The sequence below is a fragment of the Thunnus maccoyii genome, chromosome 2 (assembly GCF_910596095.1).
Source record: "Thunnus maccoyii chromosome 2, fThuMac1.1, whole genome shotgun sequence".
NCBI lineage: Eukaryota > Metazoa > Chordata > Actinopteri > Scombriformes > Scombridae > Thunnus > Thunnus maccoyii.
Genome location: NC_056534.1, coordinates 14,529,860 through 14,546,647, shown reverse-complemented (window position 1 = coordinate 14,546,647; position 16,788 = coordinate 14,529,860). Strand labels below are relative to the sequence as shown.

Genomic DNA, 16,788 nt, shown 5'->3' with positions numbered 1-16,788 from the left:
TGATTGCAGGCACCACCACAAGCTCTTTATATTTTTTCTTCTTGAGTATTTTTGCTTTCAGCCTTCCAGATTTTTAAACATCACACACTGTAAATAAAAACCTAGAGTTTCAAATACACCCTAAAATAGAATTTACACATTATTATTGTGACTAAATGTCAATGCAAGAACTGTGCACATATACAGTTATTTTGCATTAGCAAAATACATTTTGTGGGAAAAGTATTCCGCCTGGATTATATCTTTTAATAAATATATTGACAAAATGCTAATATTAAAGCTGCTCTAGTCAATAATTTTATAAGGATGAGGTACTTCATAGTCAAACCCACATAGATTAATTATGCGACTGTTTCCCTCAGCTCTGCAGAGCTTTTTAGCATCTTTCAGCTCATTGTTTTGGTTTAACAACCACAACTTTACTGTTCTGGTTCACTCTCACTGCTCGTGTAAATGTCATTTTCAGATACACAGCTGGCAGTGCATTTCAATAAAAGAGCTCAAACAGCCCACTGTTCGCTAACTTCCCAACTAAAAATGGCAAACAGACAAAATTAGCAACTAGCTGGTGAACACAGTGAAGCATTTAGCAGCTAAAGAACCAGATATTTCCCTCAAGAGTTTGTGGAGACCAAACAAGAACTAAAAGAAGAGATTTTAATATGACCTTCATTCATCAGACTGATCAGAAACAGGACTTGAATGCTAATGTTTCTCCATGACTGTTGGATGTGTAAATTTGAGCATGATTAAGGTATTTATGTTTATGTTCAGGCAAACAAAAGCTTTTGGTTAAGGTTGGGGAAAGACCATAGATAAATAGTGAGGTTAAAGCAGATGGGACGTGAACCTGCATCAGTACTAAATGTACCCAGTTAACACAAGTCAGTATTCGAACCGTAGTTGTCTATGAAAGTAATTTGTAGAGGACAGAATCATAATATCTTCCGCCAACAATAAACAGACTTACAAATCTCTATCTGCACTGCAAAAATTGGAGCTAATTTGAATGCAAAACCTGAAAAAAACCAATTCTGTTTCCTATTAATCAATGTTCTTGTAACACAAAGGCTACTTAATCAGCAAAACCATCCGCCAATTCAAATACTCTTCAATGAATGTGAGACAGTATGATGGCAAAAACAAACACCTCATCCAGCCACTTGGTTTAACTCTCATACTTGATCTAATTTAGTTTCCATCTGGCCAGATCTAGTACATCTTAATAAGTCATTTGAGGATATAATTGATTTGAATGTCACCAGTATAGCGTTGTTTCAGTGATCCTGGATTGGCCAGCTAATCCACCTGGTGTGTACCACCTGTGATAAAGTGAACTCCAAATCAACCAGAGGGAGTCAAGGAGCCCAAAAGACATCATTTAGCCTGAGATAAGGCCTCTCCTCCCAATGCCTCCTTATAGCATCCCTACCTCCCCCGGCTCATACCCTCGCCTTGCCTCTAAATCAAACAGTGAGGCCTTTTATTAATAGCCTGTCAGCAGAGTTAACATTTATTTCATGTGTATTCATCTGAACAGGTTTTACAAATGGCCTGGTGCTTGTGAACCTGCTCTTGAAAAATTAGCCTTGTTTTTTACCCCTCTCCTCATGAATTTCAATGACTACGTGAATGTATGGCTATGTGTCTACTTAGATGTTGTTTTCTGCCTTAGGGTAAAAAATGAAAAACTTCTATATTTAGACTGCTCAGAAATATCACAGCATGTGGTAGTTTGTTAAAACTAGGGGAAATATTCTAATACATTGAGGCAGTTTTGATAGTAGTTAAAGGTGCAGTTTGCAGAATTTAGTGGCATCTAGCAGACAAGACTTGGCAGAAATGAAATATAATATTCATAAATATGTTTTAATTAGTGTATAATCACCTAAAAATAAGAATCATTGTGTTTTCGTTACCTTAGAATGAGCCCTTTATATCTACATAGGGAGCTGGTCCTCTTCCACGGAGCCCGCCATATTGCACCACCATGTTTCTGCAGTAGCCCGGAACGTACAAACCAAACACTGGCTCTTTTGCACTTTTCACGGGTTTTGCAGCCACTGTAGGTTCTCCTACACACTTGGAAGGGGAGGGTATTCAGTTGGTCGCAATCTGCAACCTCACTGCTAGATGCCACTAAATCCTACACACTGATCCTTTAACTACTGAGAAAGAAACGCTCACTGAACCACAGGTAAAATTGCAGAATATCAAAGTACCTCAACAACTACACAAAATATGACAAAACATTACTTTAAATAGCACCATTTTATTAGAATAGATCCGCAATGTAAGTGAAGTGAAATTTACAAGCATTACTTGCTGCATGTTGTTTACTGTTGCCAGACCACCAGAGACATAACGGTTTGAATATTGAGGTGTAAGAGAGGGAAAGTCACACAAGTACAGAAGATGCTATCAAGTTATCTAGTGGAGATCTCCCTAAACATAACTGAAACAGACAGCACATCTCTACAGAATTTATGGTGGCCCATTATTCAATTTTGTGAATACCAAGTGTTCTCCCTTTATGGCACTTCTATAGAGAAACCTAGTGTGCAGACACAAATTGATTACCGGAGCAAGGATACGATCTATTTCTTCCTCTAAATTGATAGCAAAAAAAAGGCGGGATGAGGAAGGTGGGATGTATACAGACAAAGAGAGAGTGAGAGAGTGACAGTGACAGAGAGAAAGATAATGAAATGGGAAATAAAGGTGTGGGGAAAGGACGATGCAGAAAGTTTTGCAACAACTTCCCATTTTCAAAGACAAACATACCAATAAAAGTGTTTTGCCCTGAAGATGTATTCAGTGATAGAGCTGTACCTGACAGAATTTCAATCATAAATACATTCCCAAAGTTTTCTGTTTAAACTCCTGACACCCAAATATTAAGTTTGGATTTCAGTTGTCAGATCGTCTACCACTTTGGTCCAGACTGAAATATCTCAACAACTATGGGAAGCATTGCCATGAAATTTGGTACAGATGTTCATGGTTCTCAGAGGATGAAACCTAATGACTTTGGTGATCATCTGACTTTTCCTTTAACTCCACCATGAGGTTCACATTTGTGGTTTTGAGTGAAATGTCTCTACAACTACTGATTGGATTTGAAAATTTTGGAGGGGGGAAATAAATATATAAGTTGTGATACTTTGTTTATGACCAAATACCAGCAAACCTAATGAAATTACCGATCCCTGATCAACCTCAGCTGTACTTAATAAGACCTAATTAGCAAACATTAGCATGAAGACGGTGAACATGGTAACATTAGTATGTCAGCATTGTCATTGTGAACATCAAAAGCACTGCTGCAGACTCTTAGTCTTGTTTAAAGTCTGATTTCTAATCCAGTATCGGTCGGGCTATAATTTAGAGCTATAAAAATGTTCAATGACGTCACTTTAAAATTGATTTGCTGAATGTTTATGCAGGGATCAAAGCAGTGCCAGTTCAAAACAGCGACGACCAAGATATTTCTCACGTCATTGTCAAATATAATTAGCCAGATCTCCTCAGTGCATCACTTCTCTGCTTTCATGGCCAACTCTCTTTTGCTGTTTCACAGACAGCACTAATCTCCAATCACCATTCTTATGTATATGACAGCACAGGTAAAGCTGCAGAGCCAATACATTTGTCCTTCAGTACATGACATCTTAGCCTTACTAATGAGCCATTTAACAGCACTGTGAAGGGAACAGCAGTTAAATGAAAGGCCCCTTGTGGATTTGGTAAGAGCGTGTCAAGACTGGCAGAGACAGTAATACTTCACATTGACAGGAGGAAGAATGAATAATGAGAGGTTTTGCGGCTGTCTCAACGTAAGGCTAATCTCTCAACATTTCCTCATGCCCCATCTCTCACTGGAGATGTGGCCGCACCTGTACACCATGCCACAAACTCAAATCAAAATTACAGAACTTATGATATGCTTCAAATCCGTCTTAACTTACTGTGTGGCAAGAATATACATGATTCATTTATTGTCTGACTTGTTGAAAAACCAACGGTCATCAGACAACCAGTACACCATACTGTCTCTAAAGAATATTTTGGGACTATAATAGACATTAATTGACACAGGACACTTAAATAGACCCTAAAGCACATTTCTTCCTCCTACTTAAGCTATTTTTAACCATTCCTCCAAGAGACACCTGGAGGTTTATGAACTAGAGAACAAGTTCTTGTGGTTCTCCGCATTAAAGCTTATGAGTATTCATGAGCGGGAGTAGGCAGCACTCTCCAATGGGACTTAAGTCTGTGATCACCAGAAACTGTCTGTCAGTCATTGTCAATGTGAGCTTCTAGCTCAGGGGACATTGTTAGGTTTCCATTATGACAATACTTGCATTCAGACTCCAGCAACTCATCTCATAAGAGCCAAAGCATATGGAGAACAAACAGAAAAGGCCACCTTTGGAATGTCACAGATGGCTGTCACAGATGTTGAAAGTCAGTTATCATTTCATCTCTGACAAATTCATGCAGAAACTTCAGTTTTCTAGTTTGAGGGAGGAAAAAAGAATAATCTAATTCTATCATAAATATTTCCCTCTGGTTCCCAACCTCATCACTGATACAGAGTGCTCCATTTACTGCTGAAACTGAATGCATGAAATGTTAGAGAAAAAAAAAAAAAAACATACATCTAGAACTACTGTTGCAATTTAAATTGATTGTGTACACAGGCTGTGATAGTTTAGAGATCAGTTATAGTCACATTAGATATAACAATGATTATTAATAATCCCAACGAAGCCTCTCAAGGTTCTTTTCTCTAGAGGAAACTGTTTTCATTGCAAGGTCGCCACTCAAGTAGAGTATAACAGAACCAGAGTATAATAGAGAGAAGAGACAAGAGCTTTTGTTCATTACCCTTTATATCAGCACACTTGCAAAATAAGCACCTTATATATGCTCCAATATTATTATTTTTATCATATCAGGTTGTATTGGCAAACATTTGATGTGTCTTGGATATTGTGCTAACATTATATCCTGAGGTACAATGGAAGGTGGTGAAGAAATACAGTAACACAAACACTCTTAAAATAGAAGTTAAATGAAATATCCTTGCAGTAATTACTAGTTTGGTGAATTCAGGCAATGACTACATAAAGCAGAATTAAAAAGTGAAAGTTAAATTAGCAGCATGTGTAAATGTTTATTCGTGGTTTGGTTGTCACCACTTCAAAAGCTACATAAGGCACCTTACAGAAGTAAAAAGAAACCAGATATTCACTGCCTGTACTGCTGGTGCATTAGTCACCTCAAAAGTCATGATGACATATGCTAAAACCAAGAAAAATACACTGGCAAAAAGGAACAGTGGTCACACATAGATCCTTTCGACAGTGAAGGGTGAGTTTCGTGATATCCTATATTTATCTTATTGTTGAGAAATCCCATTAAAAAGACTAAAATCAACAATACTACAAACGTGTATTGTCCGTGTAGGTGAAGCATAACTTACTCCTCTGTGTCATAGAACTCCATAATTAAATAATTAAAAAGCCACACTATTGCACTGGGTGATATGTTCTCTCATTATGATGACCATAAGCACTGTAGATAATTTTGAATGAACCCCACATACGCTGTCATGGTTCTTTAAATACTCTCTATACGCAGCTAAAAATAGTCCTCAACAAACACACTCTTAACTCCTGTTTGAGTTATAGTTAGTTAGTTTGTTAGAAACTACAGTGCCAAGCTGTTTTAGGTATTTTGCCTTTTTTGCAAATGAATATATTTGTTTATATCTATATTTGTGACCGTTTACGACTTCAGAAGGAGCAAACAGTCTAAGAGTCATATAGGCTGGAAAATTCATTTATATTTATATTTATAGTTATATATATTTGTATTTAGAGACATACTAATTCATTGTTAGTTTTGGTCTTTCATTGGATGTTGATGGTAGGGAAAATATAGACTATTTCCTGCCTCATCATTTATATACACAGCAATGGCCACTGAGTTGAATCAAGGCTCACTATAAGGAAGAATAAGGTCGAAATATAAAAAACATAACACAACAGTGAGAAAAGGACATTACTGGTATGTATGTCAGCGAGACCCTAACGCCTGGGACACACAGCCTGCATGAACCTCAGCAGTGCGTGTGCGTTGCTGAACTGCCGCGTCTCGCACGTTTGCAGCATCCACACAGACAGTGTTGCTGCTGCGGCGCTTCTGCAGCGCTTCTGCTGCCAGCTCTATCTTTTTACATAGAGTTTGGCTTTGATAATGGCCCTCAATAATAGCATGTTTCATATCATTTAATTATAAATTTCATTTATATTTAGTTTAGTCAGAAAAAGATTAAGAAGTATGTGCTCAATTGTTAAAAATAAATAATATTTGAGGTGAAAGCGGCTTTCTCTCTGACGGGCATGGTGGGGTCTGGTTGGGGATACTTCTGTGTCAGCCACATACATCCCTCACAAAGGACGTGTTTTTTTTACCCATTATATTAATCATTTCGCTAGTTAAACCCCGCTGTCACCGCCTCCAAGTGAGGCTGACCCGCAGTGGTGACATGTCAGATATAGACAGATATAGACATTGAAACTATAGTGAAAGATGTGATATTGCTGGTGTGATGTCAATATGACTGTCAACATATCATTTTCACTGTCTATGTTTGCTGAGATCTGCGAGTACAGTAAGATCTAGCAGTCTCCGTTTGGTTGGGCGAGTTCAAAGTTGTGAAAACAACGGGAGTGTTTTGAATACACCCCCGTTTTCACAGGTAATTTGTTATTCTGTCCCTCCCACCACAGCAAATGGATTAATCCTGGAAGGCTACTGATATAGCACTTTTGTCCTTATGAAAGTAACACAGCATTTATTTGACCAATGAGAATTTGGTCGGACAAGAGCATATTGACCAACTAATCGACCAGTCAACCAGGAGACTACAGCCCTACAAATCTCTGGATGACACACCACAGCAGCCACGCGTGAGATGCGCATCTCACGCGTGCTGTGTGCCTGCTCTAATCTGTTAACATGGGCACCGAAATGAAAAGCAAGAGGTTCCGCAACACACACACGCTGCTCACACAGGCTGTGTGTACCAGGCGTAAGAGCTAAAATACACAGCTGTATAAGTTGTATTTTTAGTGATGAACCCATGCCAGAATAAAAAATATTAGATTTTGACTAATGCATAACATTGCTGACTGTAAGAATAAACAGACTGTTGGACTTTGCATCTCCTACCTGTGTTGGAGTGAGTGCTGCTATTATCCATCTCCTTGTATAGTAATTGTTCCCACAGACATCCACTTGACCCAACACTGACACTTCTGCTCATCTGTCCTCTTTGCTGCTTTGCATTTATAGCTCTTTCATTCATACAGTATAGTACTATACATATATACAGTACTATGTATAATACAGTGCACATACAGCATATGCTTTGTCCATTATAACCTACAAATGTAAAAGTGAAAACAATACATATACTGTATATCACATTTAGACTAACTTCTATTAGTCTACTGATATTTCCATTTCCAGTAATTAGGTCTGAACATGATGAAAATGCTATGTCAGAAATACTGCATATATCATTTCTGTCCAAATTAACCCCTGGTTTAACTGCCTGGAAAACCTACTGTCATGGCCTATTCATTAGCCACAGTTCATTGTTTTACTTGCATGGGCTATTTGCTGGCTTTCGCAGCAGAAAAAATTACAGACCACTGTCAGTCAACTGGGAAATATACATCAGACATCATGGCATCCTCCTAACTACTAGTAATTTATGTAGTACTCCTTTTTCAGAACCAGACGTTGTAAAATGCAGAAAGAGACTAAAAAGAAATTAAGGAGGAAGGTGGCCTGGCAGCGGTGAAAGTGACAGCCCAGCATGCAAATGTGCCCATCTATCTTACTGGGGAACATTGAGTGTGCTTTATCTCGTCTAGAAGGAGCAGTTCATCTCATAGACAGCCATTTGGACGCACTAGACTTAAAAAGTAGGGGTTCTAAATTGGATAGCAATTGTGCAACTGTACAAATGTTCAGGTTTGCTCACCTCAGATAGCCTCCTCTGCCCTTAGAGCATGTATGTCAGCGGTGACCTGAACCTGAGCTGCATGCTAAACTAGCTTCAGTTATGGTCACATCACCCCATTAACTTCAACTTATCGTATTTAAAACAACATGTGACAGAGTGTATGTGTGCATGGGTAAGTGGATGTGCATGTGTGTATGCAAGTGTGCATGTAAAAATGTATTTTGTAACAAAATCAGTTATTAAGTCTCTTTCCTTCTTGCTTTCGGATGTTCAGTGGAGAGCAAGTTGGCAGCTAGAACATATTGGCTGAATTGACAAAACAAATTACCCTCATCTGTTTATAGAGGAGAGGCTTTGAAACTACAGCAGATTGCATCAAATATGCTTGAAATGTGCAGCCTTGGCTTGTGTACCAAGGTTTGTGATTAGCCAAGGAACCATTCCTAAACTTACCTTTTATCTGTTAAATACAATCAAGAATCCTAAGGATTACATGCCTACATATGCGCAGGTGTACATGTGCATTTGTACAAATATACATGCTTACAGTGTGCACAACCAAATAGATTTACTGAGGAGCAACAGTAAATGCACAGATTACCAAGCTGTATGAATTTTCAATTTCACTTGTAGTACTCAGTGCTTTCTCTTATATCACAAATAATCAAGGCAGATTCACCATAGAAATGTCTAACTGAAGGAACGCAATTCATTTTCCAATAACTTCAAGAGCACATACATTATGTGGCTTTTATGAAACTTTTGATTTCTTACAATGTAGCAGTTAATGACTTATATATTCAGAACAGAAAACATTTTAATTGTCTGGATGCACAAGTAATCTGTATATTAACTCTGTGCCCATTACATTTCTAACCTTGCCATCCATAGCAGTCAACTCCCAAATGAAGTATGAAACACTTCTCATGCCCCTTCTGTTTTAATTACTTTGCATGCATGTTTGCATACATTTTTATGTACCTTTGCGAATGATAACTGTAAAATGGATAGACAAAAGCTGCATTGAATGACTGATTCACCAATAATTCTCAGGACTTTCTTACCTGTTACAAAAGAAAGCCCTCACATGAAGCCTTAGTCACTTCTGTCAGCATCCTGTCCATCCTCCGTATTTTTCTGCATACATAAAGGAAGAAGACAGATATGAGGAGGCAGCAACGCCACAGCACAGCCAATAACGGCACTGGAATAGCTTCTGTGCAGCCTCTCTGTTTTGTTTACTGGAGCTTTATCAAGACTTGCTGAGAATGGCTGCAGCAGTTGCAGCACTGCCGCCTGAACCGCCCTCACTGTCTGACATCTTGAGGAAAAAAGACCTTCAGAAAATATCAGTTCGCAAAGGTGAAGGCAGGGAACAAGGTTAGACAGCAAGAAGCAGTAGTAGAGGCAATGTTTTAAATGGTTTGAGCTGAGAGTAGCAGTGGCTAGGGCTGGTCCAGCAAGCTGCAAAATGCCTTGGAAGGTCCCAGAGGGCAGTGTGGGGTCCAAATACCACCGACAAAGCAGCAATGCCGCAGCATAAGAATATCAGACACATGACCAAATAGGCAAGTATGACTGTGGCTATTGTAAACTTAACTGATCATGAGAAGAAATGCACCAGTATCTGGACAGCTTACCACCTCTGCTAAACAATTTCCTGCATGAAAACCCAGACTTTACATTTAATATATGCAGAAACAAAACTTTGTTTCCTTGTAAACAAACTTGACAAGAGCATGTTTTTACTCTCCCATAAACTATGCATAGTTTGATGCATAGTGAAAATGCACTGTACTTAATTCACATTGGTTTTTATAGTCTTTCAAACAGACTTAATTTAAACTTCAGGTTATGAGATGCTAATGTGAGACTGTAGTGAATTACAGATGTTTGGCAGAACAGCGGTGACACAATGTAAAACAAGTTTCAGTTGAGTGCTGTCAACATAATTATGTTGCATGATGTTATGATGATGGCACTTCAACGCTTCACTAACTTGTACTCATTATGGTGTCTTTTATGACATGCACTCTAAATGGATGCTGTATTTTTGCTATATGCCAAGTAATTACTTGCATTTTATGACAGTTGATGCCAATTTTATTGGCCTGTTATGTAAGCAAGGGTTAAACTATTTTTTTTTATTTGTTTTGATGTAGGAAAATACAGCTCTGATTATTCTGCATACAAATTATTTATTTTATTTCAATGACAAGTAAATATTTAACTACCTAGAAGTGAATATTTTAGGGTTAGGGTTTAGAAATGCCAAATTAGGGCACCCCAGTAGCCGAATGGTCAAGGCACAATAACATACAATACTATGTAACCGCAACACCCCCAGTTTGATTCTAGCTATGGTTCTTTCATAACCATCTCTTTATCCTCATGTTTCCTGTCAACTATAAATTAATAAATTAAATATAAAATAAATAAATAGCAAAGATAGCATTTGATAATATTAAACTTTGTTTTGTATTAAAATCATAAACAGTTATAGCAATAAACAACTATAAACAGGGGAGAAATCTCCATTCAGAGCCATTGTATATAAATATGAACAGCAGGAATCCTCACCACTGTCTCTAAACAGAGAACGCTTAACAATTATCAACTAAACAACCATTTGTATGGAAAACAAATTAAATACTAAATTAACCTGTGCAACTGGGTGAATCCCGACACCAAACCCCAAGACACTCAAAATTCATGGATTCAACCAAGACAAAGAACAGCAGAATAAAACCTGAATCAATGAGTGAATGAGAAGAGTATTTCTGTTTAAAAAGAGACACTAAGAATGATGAGTGAGTATAACAAGTGTAATGTTGTTGTACTGACTTAAGGCTGACATGATTGTGTACAATCAAGTCTGAGTCTTCACTGAGGACCCTTCTTATGTGAATTGCCTTTATGACATCTATAAGCACTGTTGTAGCAGCTGAAAAGTCAGGCTGTCTAGTTAGGTGACAAAGGTAATTAAATACCAGAGACACAGTATTTTTCCTGGGGTCCAACTACCTTTAATAAATCACTAAAGCATGTGCATACAGGCTCCCCGAGCTCTGCAGCGAGGGGAGCACCTTGAATAGCTCACACAAACACTTTATACTTTCAGCCTTGACCCAACACAACCGTCAACACAAGCACCTCGTGTGCAGTCACACTTCTGTCTGCAGACACCTGTTTCCTGAAAGATTATTAATAATAATTCTATATATGGTGTCATGCCCTTCTTGCACAGTTTCCAGTTCTTGCATTAAGTTCCCCTTTTCCATCGATCACTTCTTAGAATCGGGGTCACCATGTATCATGCACTTCCTATTACTTCTTTCCTAACAGACTAGACATTATTTTGCCAACAGAAACAAGATGTGAGACATCCTGGCTAGACATCTTACCTAAAACAGAACAACAGCATATAAAAGCATATAAAAGGTCAAAGATAAGGTCAAGAGTGCATCGTGCTCTTTTTAAAGGCATAAACTGATCAGTTGAATACACTTCTACACTTGATTAATGACCATCAAAGTATTAAGACTATAATATAGTCATTTCTCCAAAAATACACGTCTAATATAATTTTTGCCTCCACATCATGCAGTGATTGATTTATGGCTCTTCATTGTTGCAAAGTTGCATAATCCCCGTTACAATAAAGGGTACCGGTGTGAGGAACTTGGTTTCTGTAGGGACAGCATGTGCTCTCCTTTGCATCCCGCAGAAACTCATTCTCAAATATTATTCTTTTTTTTTGTAAAAACAATGTTTTAATAAGCTCACATCTCCTCTCAAAGAATATCTCTGCCTGAACGTCACCTCCTGGCAACACCTAACAGGTTAGGACACCTCTGGAGCTCTCCTAAATATTTGCTAAGATAGAAAGTTATGAAAATTGATAGAATGCTTTTAGTCCTGAAATGTAGGACCATATATGCATCACTAACACAATTTTTGGCCAGTTGCTCTGCTCTAAGATCCTTGATATATAAGGCCCCATATCAGAAAACAGGGAAGCTTCTTACTAAAATGTTACAAAATATAATCAAGTCAAGTCAGTTTTATTTATTTAGCACTAAATCACAGCAGAAGTCATCTCTGGGCACTTTTCACATAGAGCAGGTCTAGACTGTACTCTTTAATTTACAGAGACCCAACATTCCCCCATGAGCAAGCACTTGACGACAGCGGCAAGGAAAAACTCCCCTTTAACGGGAAGAAACCTCAAGCAGAGCAGAGCTCTAGGTGGGCGGCCATCTGCCTTGACTGGTTGGGTTGACAGAGAAAGAGGGAGAGGGAAGAGAGAGACACAGAGAAGCACAACAACAACAGTAATAACAATAACAGTAATAATAATAATGGAAATATGAGTAATGATAATAATGGCAGACATGGGCGTCAAGGACCGTGGCAGCAGGTGGCCTACAACCACAATCCATGGAAGCCTGCGATCCATAACCAAGTGTTCTGCCTGGTTATTATAATATTATTATAATATAATAAAGGCTTAAATTTCCCTTTGTTAAGATGCTGGCCACCATTTGATAATTTATGGTATGACTTATTACATCCACTTAAACTAGAGAGTATAATATATATATATATATATATATATGTATAAAAAAAATAGAGAACATTGATATATTGATGTACTAACAAAGAGCAGTGGTATTTCCCATGGATAAAAAGCAGATTGAAAAGCAATTAGACTTTTTAATTTTTGTCTTTATTTATTTGTTTCCTTTGCTTATCAAAAACATTTACTATGAAAAACATAATAAAAGGAGTTTGACTTTCTCCTTAGTGGATGATTTCACATACAAATATGAAAGCAGAAAATAATTCATTAAACAAGAAGCTGTGAATGCACTTTTGCATTTAAATGCTAATTACTGCCTATTATTTTACAAATAAAATAAAGTCTATTTGACGAAGGTGAACACACTTGAGTGATATGCCCATGCATGGCATTATCACTCATCTCTCTCAAATCTGATCATAACTTCCTCATTCATTACTGCTTACGTCACTCCTCTCTGTACCATACTACTAATATAAACACCATTAGATCAGCTGTATGTGAAGAACACACGTATATTCATTTAAATCCAGAGACTGTGTTATATTATTTGTAGTTGTAGTAGTATGGGCAAAAGTGTCACGTGATCCACTCTGCATTAGTGCAGATGCAGCTGTGCTTTGGGCCCATGTCAACAAAGAAAAGTGAACACCTAAGCATCATTTACCAAATGGAGAGCTTTGGAGGGAAACAGCCTCTGTCCTGCATCTCTTCCCTCTGCTCCAATAAATCAGCATCATTGTCACTGACAACTGGACAGACTCCAATTTTAAAAGGCATTTCACCATGCCAAGCTAGGGACACATAAAACGTATCCCTAAACATATTCCTGTCTTGATGTTTCACTGCTATTAATATTGGCCAAGTGTTAAACTGCTTTTGTTGTGGGAGCCTATAACTTCAGAATGCACCCAATACTGTATGGACATGATTTATTTGCACACTATAAACTAATGTAGCCCTTTCTTTCTGCCCCCCCCCCTCTCTTATTCTGATAACCTGAAATGGCTGTATACTGGATAGAAGCCTGCATAAAATGCTCATGTAAATGGAGCTGCATGCGCGCAACTGGATTCATGCATGCATATGCGCGTGTGCACACACAAGCATTCACTGAGCAAGTGCTGTGTCAAACTACAGAATATTTAAAATGCCTAAATTAAAACAAATCAAACAAAGAAAAAAAGTAAGATACAATACACTTTTAGTTTTTTATATATGCAGCAGAGGGCCAATACTAAATGCAAAGCAGTGTCATTAGTTCTCATGAGGTGGCGCAAGGTAGGTTTTTCTTTTTTGAGACGCAGACGCATTGTCCGTGCCAAAACGAGCAACATATTTGGCAATAAATCTGTAAGTCAAGTAGGGCAACAGAGGTACCACAAAGTTTAGCATTAGGCTATGTGGGTTTTTAGGAGTTCAAATTTGTTCAAAACAAATTATGTTAGTTATTTTCCATTCAAATTAGATTCTTTGAAAAAGCAACATTATCAAACTAGCAGTGTTCACTAACAGTCACAGCATTGCTATTGTAAGGCTCCAAATTATCTAAATGTGATTATCAGCTGAAATTCTTTTGTCAGAACAATAATAATTCAATTTTCTAATTTATGTCATAATATATCAGCCATGGATATATTGTGTATCACTAAACTGAAATATGCATCAAAATATATTGCAAAACTTAAACCTTATTTCATATAAAGCACTTAATTCCCCCAAATGGGTAAATTTGGAATAACTAAATTAATATAATCATATTAATAATGCATAAAATAAAAATAAATAATGCTGTGTACATAAAAATAAAATATATCTGTGTATTAGTCTAACATGCTGTGGTGCTTGAAAGTTTGTGAACCCTTTAGACAATTCTCTATTTCTGCTTAAATAGGACCTAAAACGTAATCAGATTTTCACACAAGTCCCAAAACTAGATCAAGGGAACCCAATTGATAGAATTACACAAAAATGTTAAACATGTTTATTTTTTGAGCAAAGTTATCCAATCTTATATATTTCTGTGAGGCAAAAGTATGTGAAGTCTTGCTCTCAGTAAGTGGTGTGTACCACTTTTGAAGCAATGGCTTCAACTGAACGTTTCAAATAACTGTCTATCAGCCCTGTTAGAATTTTCTGTCTCTTGCTCCAGTAAACTGTGTGCCAAACCATTCACTGGTGTCATTCCACTGACATACAATATGGAACATGACTGGCAATTAAGATAAATGGTCCGTGGCCTTTTAATTTTAAAAAGTTGACTGCATTAATTAATTAATTATTTAATTAATTAATTTGAAAGCATCTTAAAGTCTCCTGCCTGGATGACAATAACAAACTGAGGGAGAGGCAGACTGCTCCGCTGTGTTGTTATCTCCAGCAGCGGAGAGCCATCGCTATCCAAGATGCTGAGCAGGTGCAGGGTTTTTGAAATGAAACAGACTGAGCACTGAGTTATTTTTTCTTCACCTCAGAGTTGGTTGTTGTTGTTGTTTACGTGCTGCAGTGTGTGTTGGTCAGCTGGTCTTGTTTGTTACTGCTGGAGTTCGCTGCTCCACTCCGCTAACGTTAGTCTCTGAGTGATGGTGACTGTCCAGGTGCTGCGCTGCCCTCGCGGTTGAGTTCCACCTTTTTTGTTCCGTCAACATCACGTTAATAATTAACATTTAGAAAATCGAATTTTGTGAATCAATTAAGAATCGTAGGAGAAAAGAATCAAGATTCTTATGCGAATCAATTTTTTCACCCTCCCTTATGTTGAATGTCCTCCATTTGTACACATTTTGTCTGACAGTCAACTGGTGGAGTCCAAACTCTTTAGAAATAGTTGTCTAACCCTTTCCAGCCTGGTTAGTATCAGCTCTTCTTCTACAGTCCTCAGAAATCTCCTTTGTTCAAGACATGACACTCTTCCACAAACCTGTGTTGTGAAGCTCAGACTTTGACAGTGAACACTCAGATTTCTCTTCTTTAAACAAGGCAGGGCGTCCCATACTCCCACCTGATTGTCATCCTATTAATTGAAACACCTGACTCTAATTTCCCCCTTAAATGAACTGATAATTCTAGAGGCTCACATACTTTGGCCACACACAAATATGTGACATTGGATCATTTTTCTCAATAAATAAATTAACAAGTGTAAGTGGTGGTAAGTGGTTTTTGTCTCATTTGTTTAATTGATGTATCTTTAGGGAGATAGAGATCGCTTTTGTTCAGCCAACCATCCAAAACCCAAAGATGTTCAATGTAACATCAGGTAAGACAAAGAAGAGCGGCAAATCCTCACATCTGAGAATCTGGAACCACAGAAAGCTTGGTATTTTTCTCTGGAAAAACAACTTAAATAATTATTCAATCATCAAAAAAGTTGCCCATTGATTAACCAATTGATTGACAAATAGTTTCAGCCCAAGCTTTTCAGCTGAATATGAGTGCTGATACCTGAACTCATTGTCCTTTATGGAGGACCAATCAGATTTGAGTGTTCTTTTCAAGAAAACAACACTAAACTGACTAATTTGTGAGGTAGCAGAATGGGGCATATCCAATCAGGATAAAGACTTCATTTAAGGTCTAAATTAACAGTCCCTTCATTATCTGCAAAGTAAACCAACAAGACTTGGACTGAGCTCAATTCAAAAAATCTTCAGACTTCGGGTGGCTGTGGCTCAAGAAGTAGAGCAGGTTGTCCACTAATCGGAAGAAAGGCGGTTCGATCTTTGGCCCCTTCAGTCCGCATGTCGAAGTGTAGTGTAGTTGGGCAAGATACTGAACCCCAAATTGCTTCCAAAGGCTGTGCCGTTGGTGTGCAAGTGTGTGTGTGTGTGTGTGTGTGTGTGTGACTGAGCATTAGAAACTCCTCCTGATGAGCAGGTTGGCACCTTGCATGGCAGCCTCTGCCTCATCAGTGTAGGAATGTGTGTGTGAATGGGTCAATGTTGGCATGTAGTGTAAAGCACTTTGAGTGGTTGGAAGTCTAGAAAGGCTCTATATAAATGCAGCCCATTTAATCAGCCCCTGCCGCATCAAGTGATAATGTACTTTCTTAATTTCATTCAGGTCCAACCTGCACTCTGCAACTACGAACACAAAATTCAACAAAGTGCAAAGCCTGTGGTTAAAAGCATTTGTTAACCAAGTTTGCCTTTTCAATGTG

The 16,788-nt window shown here is 37.9% G+C and overlaps 1 protein-coding gene across 1 annotated transcript in view; it reads right to left on the bottom strand.

Annotated features, from left to right (window-relative positions):
* inpp4b (inositol polyphosphate-4-phosphatase type II B) overlaps nt 1-16,788 on the bottom strand; it is a 264,526-nt gene that overhangs the window by 237,501 nt on the left and 10,237 nt on the right. The window contains exon 2 of the mRNA XM_042425446.1: nt 9,112-9,184. The gene's annotated coding sequence lies outside the window, so the exon portion shown is untranslated. The remainder of the gene's footprint in view (nt 1-9,111; nt 9,185-16,788) is intronic.